The following is a 14,771-nucleotide window of genomic DNA, read 5'->3' as shown; positions in this document are numbered from 1 at the left end:
TTATGTTCGAAAGAACATATTTTTTTTAAATTATAGCACAAATTATATACAAAACAAAAAAAATCAATCTGAGAACACTGATAAAAATGATATTGGTTAAAAAAATTATTAAAGATTAAATATTATTTAAAAATAATAATTGATTCTTATGAAACTTTAGTATTTTTTTGATTTATATTATTTGGATTTTTTTAAATAAAATAGTGTTTTGTTTTTATAAGAGTATAAGAAAATCTATCTATAATATATGTGAAAAATTTGTTGAAAAAATATTTTGATATAATGAATTCAATGTATTTCACTTTTATTTTCATTTATCCTTTCTTTGTTAAACTTCATTTAATTAAAATTATTTTAATAATTATTAACATTATTCTATTAAATTTATTTATTAACAATTCTTAGTCATTATGCGAAATAAAATTTTATAGAATTGTTATATTTATAAATAATATAATAATTTATAAATAATAGTAATTAAATAAGTATAATTATTATAAATATAAATAATTGAAAATATTTTGTAGAAAATATTGTAAATGTTAATCCAATACTAGAGTATAATAAAATCCAATACTAGAATGTTAATGTAGATACAAATATATGTAAATAGAATATTTACATATTCTCTATGCTTATTAAAAATCAATACAAACAATATTTTGAGACTAAAATATATTTTCATGCTATAACACTTTGATGTTACTAATTGTAACTAACTGATACGTTATATATATACGTTTTCGTTATAATGTCAAAATTGATATGAAACAATATATTCTAAGCATTTTAAAATTTTTTTTCTTAATGTCGATATATTCAGACATATTTTTTATTATCATCATATTTTTTTTGTGTAGGAATACTAATTAATCATAATATAAATTTGTTTCATTTTTTTAAATTTTGATAACAATATATAATATTCAACAATTGTTTTATAAATACATCATAATATTAAATATTATTATATTATATAATGTTATATATTATTCTAAGTTATTTACTGGTTATTTCAGTAAGAAAAATGTTTTATATTTGGCCTTTATAATCTTTTTATTTTAATCATATCTTTTATTCTATTTTATCTCTTTTTGAATTGTTTTTCAAATCTAGTTTATCGATTTCTAATTTGTGAAATCTATTAATCTTTTCATATTTTATCATCTAACTTCACTAGTTTCTTGCTCTTTAATTCTTACTCTTTCTTTAATTTTAAACTTGTTTGTTTTTTTTTTTGCTATACTTATGTTTTAACTGGACTTAAATCTAATTTTTTTTTCTTATATTTTTCACTGTTTTTCTTTTTATAATTTTTTTTTTTTATGCTTTACTTTCTATATTTTCTATGCAAGTCTATTAAATTTTTTATAAAATTTTTTATATGATAAGAAATAAAAACTTTACATTTTAACATATAGTGTTTTATTATTATCGGAAAAATAAAAATATGGTGTTAAAAAAAATACGAGTAACACAAAAATAACAAATGACTTAATAAATAATAATTTTGAAGATAAAGATTTTGATCCGAAAGATGCATCTCATACTGGATCACGTATAATGAAAATTAGATAATATATAATATGAGAGATTGATCATCATATTGATATCTGCTATGATTGTCTCAATACATACAGAATCTTGAACTGATATAGAAACTCAATATCGCATGAATTAAGTAAAAAAAAAATTAAACAATCGAATTTCTGTTTGCAATCTGTTATTGAAATGATATAAAAGAGAATAATTTTTTAAGAGACTCAACAACTAGCGAAAAGTAAATTATTTATAATAATATATGTTAAAAATATCCATTAAAATCGAAACTGAAAGAATCAGCTTAAGATTCAAAAATTCTGTATCTGAAGAAATTTAATTTAAAATTAAGTCTCACGGCAGCTTTATTAAAAATCTAATCTAAAATCAATCAGCAATAAATACTGTAATATAATGATAAATGATAAAATTATAATTATAAAATCAAATTTATTAATTAAAACTACGTTAAAATTAATATTATATAATTAAAATATTTTAAATATTATATCAAAAAATGCAATAATTCATTTATATTGTTGATAAAATAAAAATGCTGCTGTAATTAATATAATAATGTTTAATAATTTTTAATTTTCGTAATATTAATTAGTTTATGTTTCTCTCCAAATATATTAAATGTGCTGTAATATGATCACCACTGTCTGGATCAACAAAATTCATTTTGTGGTTCACATTTAGTTCACTGTAGTTTACATTCATTTTACTTAAACAATTGTAGAATTTTTAACAATCAATTTTCAATTCGATTTTACTAATTCTTTAATATCAACAAGCAAAGTGTTGGAACTTCGATGCAGAATTGATAGAATAAATATTTATTTATTTAATTACATTGAATTCCAAATTTCCTCCAAAATCTCTCATAAACTTGTAATATTGATAATATTTTTTTGTAATTATCTTTGTTATGTATTTAAGAAAAAAGCATTCAGAATTGTTGAATTTTTATTGCAATTAAACATCATCGAAATCGGTTAAGAATCTTTTATTTCGAATAATTATCTCATATTTTTATGGATTTCTGCATATTTATATTTACAATGAAATAATTCTGGAATAATGGTTTTTTTGATATTAATTTATCTTTTTTCGTTTCATTAGATTTACTATAAGCCTCAAATTTTTCATTTATCTTTCTTAATGACAAATGATTTTTGTTAATTTTTCTTCGATTTCAACTTTTAGAAAAATAATTATTTAATAAGAATTAAGAAACTAACAGTGGAACACCACTTCTAAATATTTTTCAATTATACTTCGCAATAAATAAAATAAATAAAAGATAAAAAATAATAAAATTGAACACTTTCAATTGGCATTGTTTTCTATAATACATTTTCAAAGAGATTTTCAAATTTTGATTCTTTTTATTAATTTTATATTATTTTTAATATCTAATTATTTTATTTGCAGAATATTTTTATTGTTAATTTCTAATTTATATATTAAATTCGTTAGATAAATTTCAGATACAAAAATCTAATGGATTTAAATCTAAAGATTTAAACTATAATTAGATTTTAATCAATCAAGATCATTTATTATTAAATTTTTAATTCAAAATGTCGCAAGAAAATTATGTTAGTGTCCTATATCGTACATAAATTATAAATTCTATACTATATTACATTCCGTGAAAAGAGACATCAATTTTTTTTAAAAGTATTATTTATGCTTTTCCAGTCAGACAAGATATGTGATTCTATTAATTTATTATCTAATATATTCTGTTATACATTAAGAAAAATTGTTTTTGTAAAGTTTTTTATATATACAAGCCGAATTTGCATTTATTCATGTGTGGATATCGTGTATTATTATTCTATTTCGTGGAAATATTTGTTATTAATTCTAATCAATTCTTTATTCTTTCTTCTTATACTGAAATTTAAATTATTTTCTCTATCTCGAAGCATACTTCTATGAAAAGATTTCTTGATATTCTCGATTTTTCTGTATTGATGAATATCTGAATATTCTATGTATTCATAATCATTAGATCATTCGTTAAAATATTTTTTTCATTCGATGTTCAAGGTCGATAAATGCTTTGCATATATTTTTATCTTTCATTTATTATATCTAATATATCTATTTATAGAAAATTGAGCATTTTGAATATTTTTTTTTTTTTTATGATGCAATAATGAATTTTCATTTCTCTCCATATGTGAGTATTATTATTATATACAATTTATCTCATGTAAATATGGCTCTGTTTATGAATAATATTTTATTGTCTGGTAAATCATTTGGTTATATTTTCAGAATATTTTTGCACAAATGAATCATTGTGTGTTTAATTCGTTTAAACTATTTATTTAAAATTAATACTGTTAATTATTAAAATTACTAGTTGCCAATGATGTAATCCATGTTTCTTTCGATATTTGCCAGGAAAATATCCTTGTCTTCTTGTTATTTCTCTCATAAGAAATTTGGATCATTTCCTGTATCTCGAAATATTGTTTGATCTGTAGCAGAAACTAATGTTCTCAATTTTCTTGCATTAATCATATGTTTGCAAATATCATGCGTTCATAATCATTTAACTATTCAATTGAATATTTTTTTTTATTTCGTATTTATTTAGATGGAAAATACTGTGCATATAATTTCTTTGGAAAGAATTAGTTCACTTTTTTATAAATTTTTATTATATCTATTATTTCTTCATATGAACACATAATAAGTGTATATTATATATACACTAAATAAAAAAAATACAAAAAACGATAAAGAAATAACCATGGTAATATAATGACTATATATATATAACACACTAAGAAAATCCTTGAAAAAACATTATTAATTAATTATAAATATAATTATAAATAATTATATTTAATTATAAATAATATTCTTTATTTATAAGTACTTTTTCATTATTTTTCCCATTGCGAGAAACCATGATTTTAATACTGATATTTGACCGAAATATTTAATATCGAAATAAATATTATTTCCATATTTCTTTGAATATGGAAATTATGAATGATAAATTAATTATGATATCGTTTTTTTTCTATATAATCAAAAATATATATTAATCATTTGTATAACTATATAGTCACATATATTTGCTCTGAGTGTTAAAATAGTATTGTACTCTCCAGACTATTTATATCAGACTATTTATACATAAATCAGGATCCATAATACAAGATTACATTTCAAAGTATTCATTTTCATTCTTTCATCTTCATTGGTTCTTCATTTATTTATTTATTTACAATACTTTAATACTTTATTTATATTGTGATGAAATCTTAATAGAGCAGAGTTCATGCTTTCTATTTATTAGATGTGCAAATAAGTTCTTTCCCCTTTTTCTTTTCAAATTCAAGATTTTATAATTACATTTTATTTATTATTTATAATTACATAAATCAGGATATATAATACAAAATTATGTTTCAAAATATTCACCCTCATTCTCTATAACTTTTTTCATAGTGGTGGATAAATTTTAAATTCCATCCATAAAGAATGACGATTGTTTGCAGATTATAAAGTCATTAATACATTTTGGGATATCTTCTTGAATTGAAATGCTTCTCTGACAATTGATGTTGCAGCTTCCGAAAAAGATGATAGTCTGACGAGACAGATTTGAAGAGTACGCTCATATGGCAGGACTTCTTATCTCAACGCATAAATTATGTCTCGCGTTCTTTTTATAATGTATTGGTGTGCTGCAAAATCACGTATCTTGTTTCTTATTTTTTGTCCAGTAAACAGCCGTTTCTGCTCTAGCTAGTCGTAAATTCATTAATTGATTTTGAATTAATATTCGGCAGTTATTGTCTTTCCAAGTGGAAGCAGTTCATAATGGATGATTTCTTGGAAATCCTATTACATAGACAGTAAAACAATATAAGTTTTGCCACTGAAATTGACGGTCCATATGGTAATACAAAAATGACTTCGTTTAATCGATATCTTTAATATTGATGACAATTGATGTTTGTCATTTATTATGGTTGACCGTGATATTCTATATTCTATGCTGTCAAGATTCATTATTCTCTCTGAAAAGAAAGTAGATTTTTTTCAAATAATCAAATAAAGACATGCTTTTAAAAAACAATTCAGCTTGAGCGCTGATTTCAATTTGAATAGTAATTCGTTAACTTTATCATTTTATTATACAATAGGTTTATATTTATTATACAAAAGGTTTTTTATAAGTGTATAATTTTCTTTAGATAGCAAAGAATTCACAGCCTCACATTTGTTTTTCGTTTCATCTTTCGTCTTTCAGAAAAAACGTCCAAACCTTGAACAAGACCTTGGAGTCCGAATATTCCGTTCTTTTCTAGAATTCAAATTTCTATTCTCATTTTCCTTTTTTGCGCTCTTCTTTCTTGACATCTTTTAGGACGGATTCCAAATTTTCTCGATTAAATTCCGCCTCCAAAATACATTTCTGATTCATTACAGGGATTTCTCTTATATCAAATATCAGCATCCCTCTTAAAATGAATTGGATTTGAACACATCTCTTCATTCATGAAACAATATTGTTTTTAATTTGCTATATGTGTTATAAGATGAATCCTGTTGCAAAAATACAATTTCCCTGAACTCGAGTTTAAGAAAATTAAAATATTTCTATAAAAGATTTCTTTGTTGAAATTTAAATTCGAAGAAAAACTGATTTGCTGATAATAAAGAATCTATTTTAATATATATTCTGAACTTCTATGATGAAATTTCCTTATCCGTTGAATAAGAACTGTTCAATGAATTCAATTTTTTTCTTATTTTATATATAGTTGAGGTATATTCGATTTATATGCGCTACTTTGTATTTCGCCTTTCTTTTTCTATATATTATATCGTTTATCTTATATATGATTATAATATTATTATTATGTACGTTTATCTTATTATTATTATATACATGACTCTTCAATTCGATAATTTCTGTTATTTTTTTATTATCTGACGTAACGTTGATATAACTATTATTAAATTAAATTCATTGGCATACACATGGCTGTCATTTTAATCTAAAAGGAATTTTTAAATTTTGTCTTACGAATTGACGAATCTTTTTTAATTTTTCTTCTTCTCTCTTTTCTCAAAAATAATTTCCTTTTCATCGATAAATATTTAATATTCAATTGAAAAATCTAGTTTATGTTTCTCGAAATTTGGGTCGAAAAAAATAGTGTTCACTTATTCCAATAAAAGAATCTATTTAATTTTTAAAATTAGATCGATAATAATTACGTAATTTTTTTCCAAAGATCGAAAAGATATTTTCGGTCCCTACTCAAATTTTAAAAGCATAATCAATCTTATTAATAAGCATTAATAATTATTTTTATTGTTTTATTGTCAACAATTCCTTCGAAAAACCAATAGAACCGAAGATGCGAATTCATTTTCAATACGATGAACATAGGAATTAAATTCAATGATTTTCGCATTTTTTTTTATTCTTCTTCTTATAACAATTCTTTTGGAAATGATTTTGTTTCTTATAAATTGAATACATATTTCTTTCTTCTTTTTTGGCCTGGTATTACCAGAAACAAAAATTGATTTATATTTCTGTTCCAATTTTCTATCTTTTTATCAATTTATATTTATGATGTACAATGTTTTAGGCATATCCAGCAAATTGCAGTTTTGTTACTTCTTTTTATTCTTCCTTTTTTCACTTATTACCGAAAAGAAAAATTGATTTGTAATTCGGTCAATTTCTCGAGAAATCTCTAGAACTATAATGATGACAGCCCTCAAAGGAGAATTCCTTGAAATGTAGAAATTTAATTTCTTCATTAGTTAATAATGAATTGAGATTGACTTTCATTGTAATTTTAAAACAAAAATTCAAACATAAGAGATTTTTCGTATCAAATAAAGAGCATCATTTTTTTTTTTTTTTTGCTGAATATTGGCTTTTGAAGTACGCCGGTTCATCTTTAATTGCTCCATGATCGTTTTCGTTTAACATCATTGTAAATGATTCTTTTCATCCAGTTACTATTCGCTTTAAAAATCAGTACTTTTATTTTGTCTTCATTAACTACAATTGATGTTCCAGAATATGGCGCGTTTTCAATGTCGAAATTATCGAAACGAAGTTTTGAAAACCAGTTTTGATCCTGGCATACTATTAATACACCTTCTCCATAGATTCAATATTTATGGAAGTTATTCTTCAAGATGAATAATTAATCTATCGAACATCGTTTCTAGTGTTCAACTTCTTCCATAATTGATTTTTTTTTGTTGGTTATATTATTTCGCAAATTTATCTACGATGGACCTTTGAAGATCGATAATCAATTCCAAAAAAAACTTTTTTTAAAGAAATTCTGAGATTTTTTTCGAAGGAGATACTTCTGAAATCCCACTTGTCATACACATTGTTTTATTTTTAATTTATTTATTTTATTTTACTTTATTTTATTTTTATATATAACTTTATTTACATTTTATTTATATTTCTTAATTTCGAACATTTTTAATATTGTATTCGACGGGTATTCAATTTTTCATTATGTTTCTTTATTTACAATTTTAGTTACAATTGATACAATTTTAGTTACATAATTTACTTACATTATATATATTTATTAATGATATAATATTTGTTTAAGAAGCAGAGAGAAACACGACTGTTTTACTTCATGTTCGGAAAAAGATTTCATTGAATTCTTCCGATATCTATATTGTCATTTCCTGTGTCGTTAGCAATGATATTCCACATTATAACTATCAACGCTCGTAACAATAATATATAAAAATATTTATATAAAAATCAAGAGATCCTTTTTTTAAACTTATGTTAGTGGCATTGCTAAAATCAATTCTGCTAATAAAAATAGAATTTCGATATGTTATTTTTATTCCAGAATTGCAAAGTATTATTTTCTTTGAATTCACACAAGAATATTTCATATTTCCATAGCATGTTCATAATATTTAATGAAAGAAATATTTTATTTTTTCATTATTCCATTTTTTTTTTTTTTTTAATTATCGAACAATTGCTATGAAACGATCTATATTCTTGAATCATATGTTTTCTGTATCGTTAAAATAATTTGTTATTTATTTAATAAATCTGAAACTCAAAAACATGCTAAAAAAACATTATTACTTAATGTTAATTATTTTAATAGTAGAGATAAAAGAAAATAATGAAATTTCTGAAATACAGTCTCCATTGTATGCATGCTATACATTACTCTGTATATTTTGGAATTATATTTTGTTATATATTTTTTCAAATTTGTAATGGTGTGTTTAATATATTCTATTTTTAAAATATTTAAAATAATTTATATATCATTGACATTCGTTCTCTATCTCAGAGAGAAACTATGTTAAAGTTCTGAGTAAAATTTTTGATAAACATAGACTTTCGTTATTGGAACTCACCCTAGTCTCCTTTTCTAATATCTTTTTTAACGATTAAACTTTCACTCTAAAGTGCACCGATGCAGAAAAATCACTCTTACACGAAAAGATTATCATTATTCACTTTAAAATAAATTAGATGATTCAAATAAACTTTTTCATTTAGATTATCATGTGCTAAGACTAGATTGTAAAAACATAATATCTTCGAATTCAATTTCGAAAAAATTTAAAAAAAAATCTAAAATTGTTTTCAATCAAGACAGAATTATTATCAAAAATAAGAAAATCATTCTTAGTATTCTTTTGTAAAAAAAAACATTTCTTTTTTGAATAATATTTATAAAAATTTTAATAATTTTTTTATTAGTGATAATTTTTTTTTTATTAATTTGTATTTTATATAAAAATTTTAACTTCTGTTCGTATAAAATCATCACTGTTGATGATTACACCGTATATGCTAAAAGCAACTAACGGAATTTATTTAAATCTCACTCATGTTCTATTAATATTTTACTATAGAAATAGTTTTATTTAAGCATTTCATAAATGTGGATGTAGCAGAATTGTTATAATCATTTTAATCTTCTTAATTTTAAACAATTTTATTAATAATTTCGAAATAATATTTTCGGAAAAAGATAAATCTAAAAATAACGTTGAAGAAATTCGTTGTATTTTATTTAATAAACATTTATTAATTGATTATTTTAAAAAAGACTTTGGTACATTTCGTAATTACTCTGACATTAATTTTCTAAGATCTAATGATAATAATAATAATTATTATTATTTTTTATAATTCTCTCAATTTCTTTTTTTATTCTATCATTATTTGTATACAATCTGTTACAAACAGTGCATTTTGAGAATCAATATTTAATTTCAATCTTTTATTTTATTCTGAAATATTTTAAATGTATCAATTCTACATGTTATATAAAATTATACTATTATTATTAATAATTTCTTCGTTAATTAAGAATTCATTATCTACGGAACAAAAATAAATAATTGATTTAAATCGATGACAATATTTTCATCCAAATACAAAAAAAAAAAATATCTGCAAATTTATTTAAATTTTCTTAATACGATATAGTTTATTGTGAAAATGATACTAATTTAAAAATATTGTAACTGCACTATTATTATCGAACATTTTTGTTATTTAGATTGTCGATTTCTTAATTAATTTATTATTTAAAAAATTCTTTTTTGAACATGCAATACACTAATACAAGCTTTGTCATTTGTAATTTTACTCTTCTTGATTTTTGTATTACATTTTTAAATTAACAAGCATTTATGCAGAATATATTATATGTTTTTAAGAATATATTGTTTGTTTTTGCATGATAGTTGAGTAGTTTGCATATAATGACGAGAAAAATTATATCTTTTCATTTGTGCAAACTTCAATAAAAGTTGTCCAATTAAAGAAAAATTATTCTCTTTCTTAAAAAATGTGTGCATTAATTTAGAAAGAATCTCTAATAATTTAAATATTTTTTTAACATAAAATGTTCATAAAATATAAATTAAAATTATTATAAATGTATGTTTTTAAGAAAAAATTATTTTATGTTTAAAAATATTGAATTGTATACTATATTATTTATTATATAATATGTATTGTTTATTTTCAAGTCCTTTTTATTTGATATATGATTATAAATTATGAAAATATAGTTTGCAAAATTGATATTTGTGATTAGAAGATATGACATATATTTATTCAACAAAAACTTATATAGAACAATTCGAAAGTTAATTGAATATAATATTCTACGCAAAATTGTTCGATTTTATTATAAAAAAAAATATTATTAGTAAGAAATAAAATTCACTGTACTTAAGTAATTTTAACATCTTCAATAAATTTTGTAACTTCTTTGTAATGCATTCTTTTATTTCAATCTTTCTTTTTTCATTCGCCATGATATATACAATCGAAAATCAGAAAATAAAAGGATATTAAAAAATTGAAGCATTGATAAAGATTATTATGATTATTATACTTTGCTAGAATATAAATAAAATTATTTTATCAACATTATGCCATTTGTTTGATTTATTTGTAATCATCGTAATCATCGTAATTTTTTAAAATTGTAAAAACTCAATTGTTTATTCAATAAATATTTAATTATTTTGATAAAAACTTTGATATATTGTAGTTGCTTTGATATTCATATTTAAAAATATTCATGTAAAAATATTCATAGATGTGAATGAATATAATTGTTGCATTTGTTAATTGGAGAAATCTAAATTACCGATAATAAAATCTATAATTATCTTTTCAAGAAAAATGATTTTGGAAATTGGATTAACTATTACAATTGAATTATTATTATATATTAATATGTAGAAAATATATAGAATTAAGTTAGACAAAAAAATGTTAAAAAAGATAGATAAAAATTAACAATATTTATGAATTGATATAAAAAAGGAGTTTTTTAATTAATTTAAAAAAAAAGTAATGAAAAATATCGCTTTAATTTTCTATATATTAATAGTATATATATATATATATATATATATATATATTTAATATTATATTATATTATATATATATATTTATACATAAATATTTAAACTTATATATTTTATAAATATATAAAATATATAAATATTATTTATATAAAATATATAATTTTATATTAATAAAAAAATAAATAAAAATAGAATAAATCAATAAATAATAAAAATATAATATATATAATAAATGAAATAGATACAAAATTATACTATTTTATATATTTTATTCTAATGCTCATATATACAATACAATTTTTCAGACATTCTCGCTATAATAAAAAAAAATTTTTTATTTAATCAAAAATAAAAAAATATTTTTTATTAAATGAAATTATAATTTTTTTTATATTAATCAATGCATTATTGTATTATTTTTTAAAAAAGGAATATATTAAGGAATTATTAAGGAATATAAAATTAATTATTTTAAATTATTTTATTTAATTTTTGTTGAATTATGAAATTATTTTTTTATTTAATATACGCATAAAAAGAAGAAAGAAATGTTGTATAAAATTTTATTAGTTTTGTGAATGTTATAAGCATATAATTTGTTATAATTCATGTACGTGTGATCTAAATATGCATCCATCAGAGTATATAGAAATGATTATACTCGATTATACTCATCTATATAAACATATTGTCTTTTATCATAATAATTTCATATTGTTATTAAATAATTATAAAATAATATGATGATATATATATGATATATGATATATAAAAAATAATTAATAGCACAGTAATGTGAGAATGTAATATAAGAATTTTGCTGAGTTTTATTGCGTTTTTAATTTCTTGTATTAGTTCTTCATTTTTGTAACATAAATTTTTTGTTTCAGAATTCTTTATAATTAATATTATATAAAGAGACATAAAATCCAATGATCTTGGAGGTTAAAAATATTTCTATTGTGATTTATTCATCTATTAATATTTCTTGTTCAACCAGTTTCTCATTTGTATTAATATAATATATGATACAATATATTATTTAACATTATATCCAGTTGTTTAGATAAAACACAAATTCTAAAAATGAAAAATTCATTTAATAAAATTTAATAAAAATGTTTAAAAAAATTCTATCTAATCAATTTAGTAGAAAAAAAAAATCAATAAATAGATCATTAATCAAAATATTGTAAATCAAATTTTATATTATCGATTATTATATATATTATGAGCTCATATATGATCAATATATATATTAATTAATTATATATCTTATCTTACATAAATTGTCTTATTTATTCATAATATTTTCAATGAAAAAACCATAATTTTTTCCTACTGTATTTACCATTTACAAAATTGAACTCGTTTCTCAATTGGAAATAGTTCTTGCACAAATGTGATTCGGTAATTTATTGTTTCGTTCTTTAAATAGTATTTCATAATAATTATAATTGAAATTTTTGTTGAATATTTGATATAAGTTGATTTTCAAAAAGATTTGAAATTTTATTCGATTTGAAAGTTATTAGAATCATGTCGTTTATTTACAAATATGAAACAAATTTATTCTGTATAATTAAATGAATGTTAGTAAAAACAAAATAATTGAATATTTTTTTTTAAAAAATATGAGTGTCGATTTTTCCATAGAAACTCGAACATTTTTATTACATAAAATGAATATCAACATATTATAATTTATTAGCAAATATTTTTCATATTTTAATATAAGATATTGAAAGTCACATAATTTAGAATTAATAAGAATTAGTAAGAATATTAGAATATAAGGATATTAATGAATGTATATAAAATAATTTTTGCAAATTAGATAAACATAAATGATTTTCTACATACTTTGATGGAAAATACACAATTACCTATATATAATATTAATTTGTAATTCTGTAACAAAGCGTTTTTTTAATAAATATTTTTTAATAAATATATAACATTTTTTTCTTCTTTTTATGTGTAGATTAAGCCGCATAATCGCAGAATGATACAGCCAAACAATCAAGAAGCATAGGGACATATGATCCATGATGAGCAGCTACAAACAAAATCCAATGTACATATTCTGATGATATTCGACATCCAAAGAAGAAGAATGATAAAGGCCATTCCATTTTTCTTATTATCATTTTCTGAAAAAGTAAAGACGACCAGAAGCAGGATTGCCGGACAATGAATAATCAATTTTCCTTCGGCAAATTTTAAATGGAATATATGATCATCACATTATCACTGCTTTATTAGACAGAAAAACGTCATGTATTATGATATTTAGCTTTGGATTATGTAATATATCTATCTAATGTACTATTCACTATTGAAAAAAAATATCTCTTGGAATAATATAAAAGCAAAAAAAGTTCTTTTAAGCTATCTAATCTTGTCATTTAGAAATATTTATTTTTTTCTTGATATACAGGAGATTTCCCTTGAATATTCAAAATTATAAATAAAAAAAAATTCTATTGTACAAATGAAACATAATTATTTTCAATTATGAATAGTCCTTGCTTTTCTTTATCACACAATTGAATTGTGTGTATCCGTATTGATAAATAGTACGCTAAATAAAGAAGAATATATGTAAATAATATTTTTATGAATTCCTTTTAATTGTAATGAATCAGATCCGATTTTTTTTCATAAGATTCAATAGTGAATATAATATGATATCAGATATTATATTATTCTTAAGCATAGGGCATTCTTAAGAAGAAATTTGCTGAAGGAGAATTGAATCATTTTTAATAACAGAAGGCATCATATGCAGTATCTTGAACAGAAATCACAGTTAGTTCGTGAATTGTTAATTTAATTTTTGGTTTAAATTATTTTAAATTTTAATAATAATATTTATAAATTGCTGTGACTTCGAAAAATAAAATATTTTTAATATTTTTTTTGTAAACAATAAACCAATTTTGTATTTCATCTAATTTAAAATTCAAACATTTTCAATAAAATTATGAAAATATACATTATTAGAGTTAGAATCATGGACATATTTATCATATTTTTACATATTTTTATATTGTACTATTATCTTCTTCAAGTTTTATAATTCAAGTATCTTGCACTGTAAAATTCGCTTACTGTAAATTAAGAATTTATATTTTAATAAATTAAAAAATAAAAATGAAAGAAAATTTTTTAATCTAAAGTAGTATTATTTTATCGTTTACTTTCATTAAAAATAATCATCTTGAATAGGATATCGCAATAATTTATCTCAATCGGTATGAAAAATAATCTATCAATCCTTGTGGGTATATCTTATACTGTATATATATATCCAGATCAGT

At 20.7% G+C, this 14,771-nt stretch overlaps 1 long non-coding RNA gene across 1 annotated transcript in view; it reads left to right on the top strand.

The window, feature by feature from the left end:
• The window catches only part of LOC113219233, an 88,614-nt gene extending 74,257 nt beyond the window's left edge, over positions 1 to 14,357 (top strand). Inside the window, exon 3 of the long non-coding RNA XR_003306059.1 lies at positions 13,433 to 14,357. This is a non-coding gene — a long non-coding RNA (uncharacterized LOC113219233). The remainder of the gene's footprint in view (positions 1 to 13,432) is intronic.
• The last annotated feature ends 414 nt before the right edge of the window (positions 14,358 to 14,771 follow it).

Source organism: Apis mellifera, linkage group LG14 (genome assembly GCF_003254395.2).
Source record: "Apis mellifera strain DH4 linkage group LG14, Amel_HAv3.1, whole genome shotgun sequence".
NCBI lineage: Eukaryota > Metazoa > Arthropoda > Insecta > Hymenoptera > Apidae > Apis > Apis mellifera.
The sequence above is the reverse complement of the archived record's forward strand: the minus strand, read 5'-3'. Positions and strand labels throughout refer to the sequence as shown.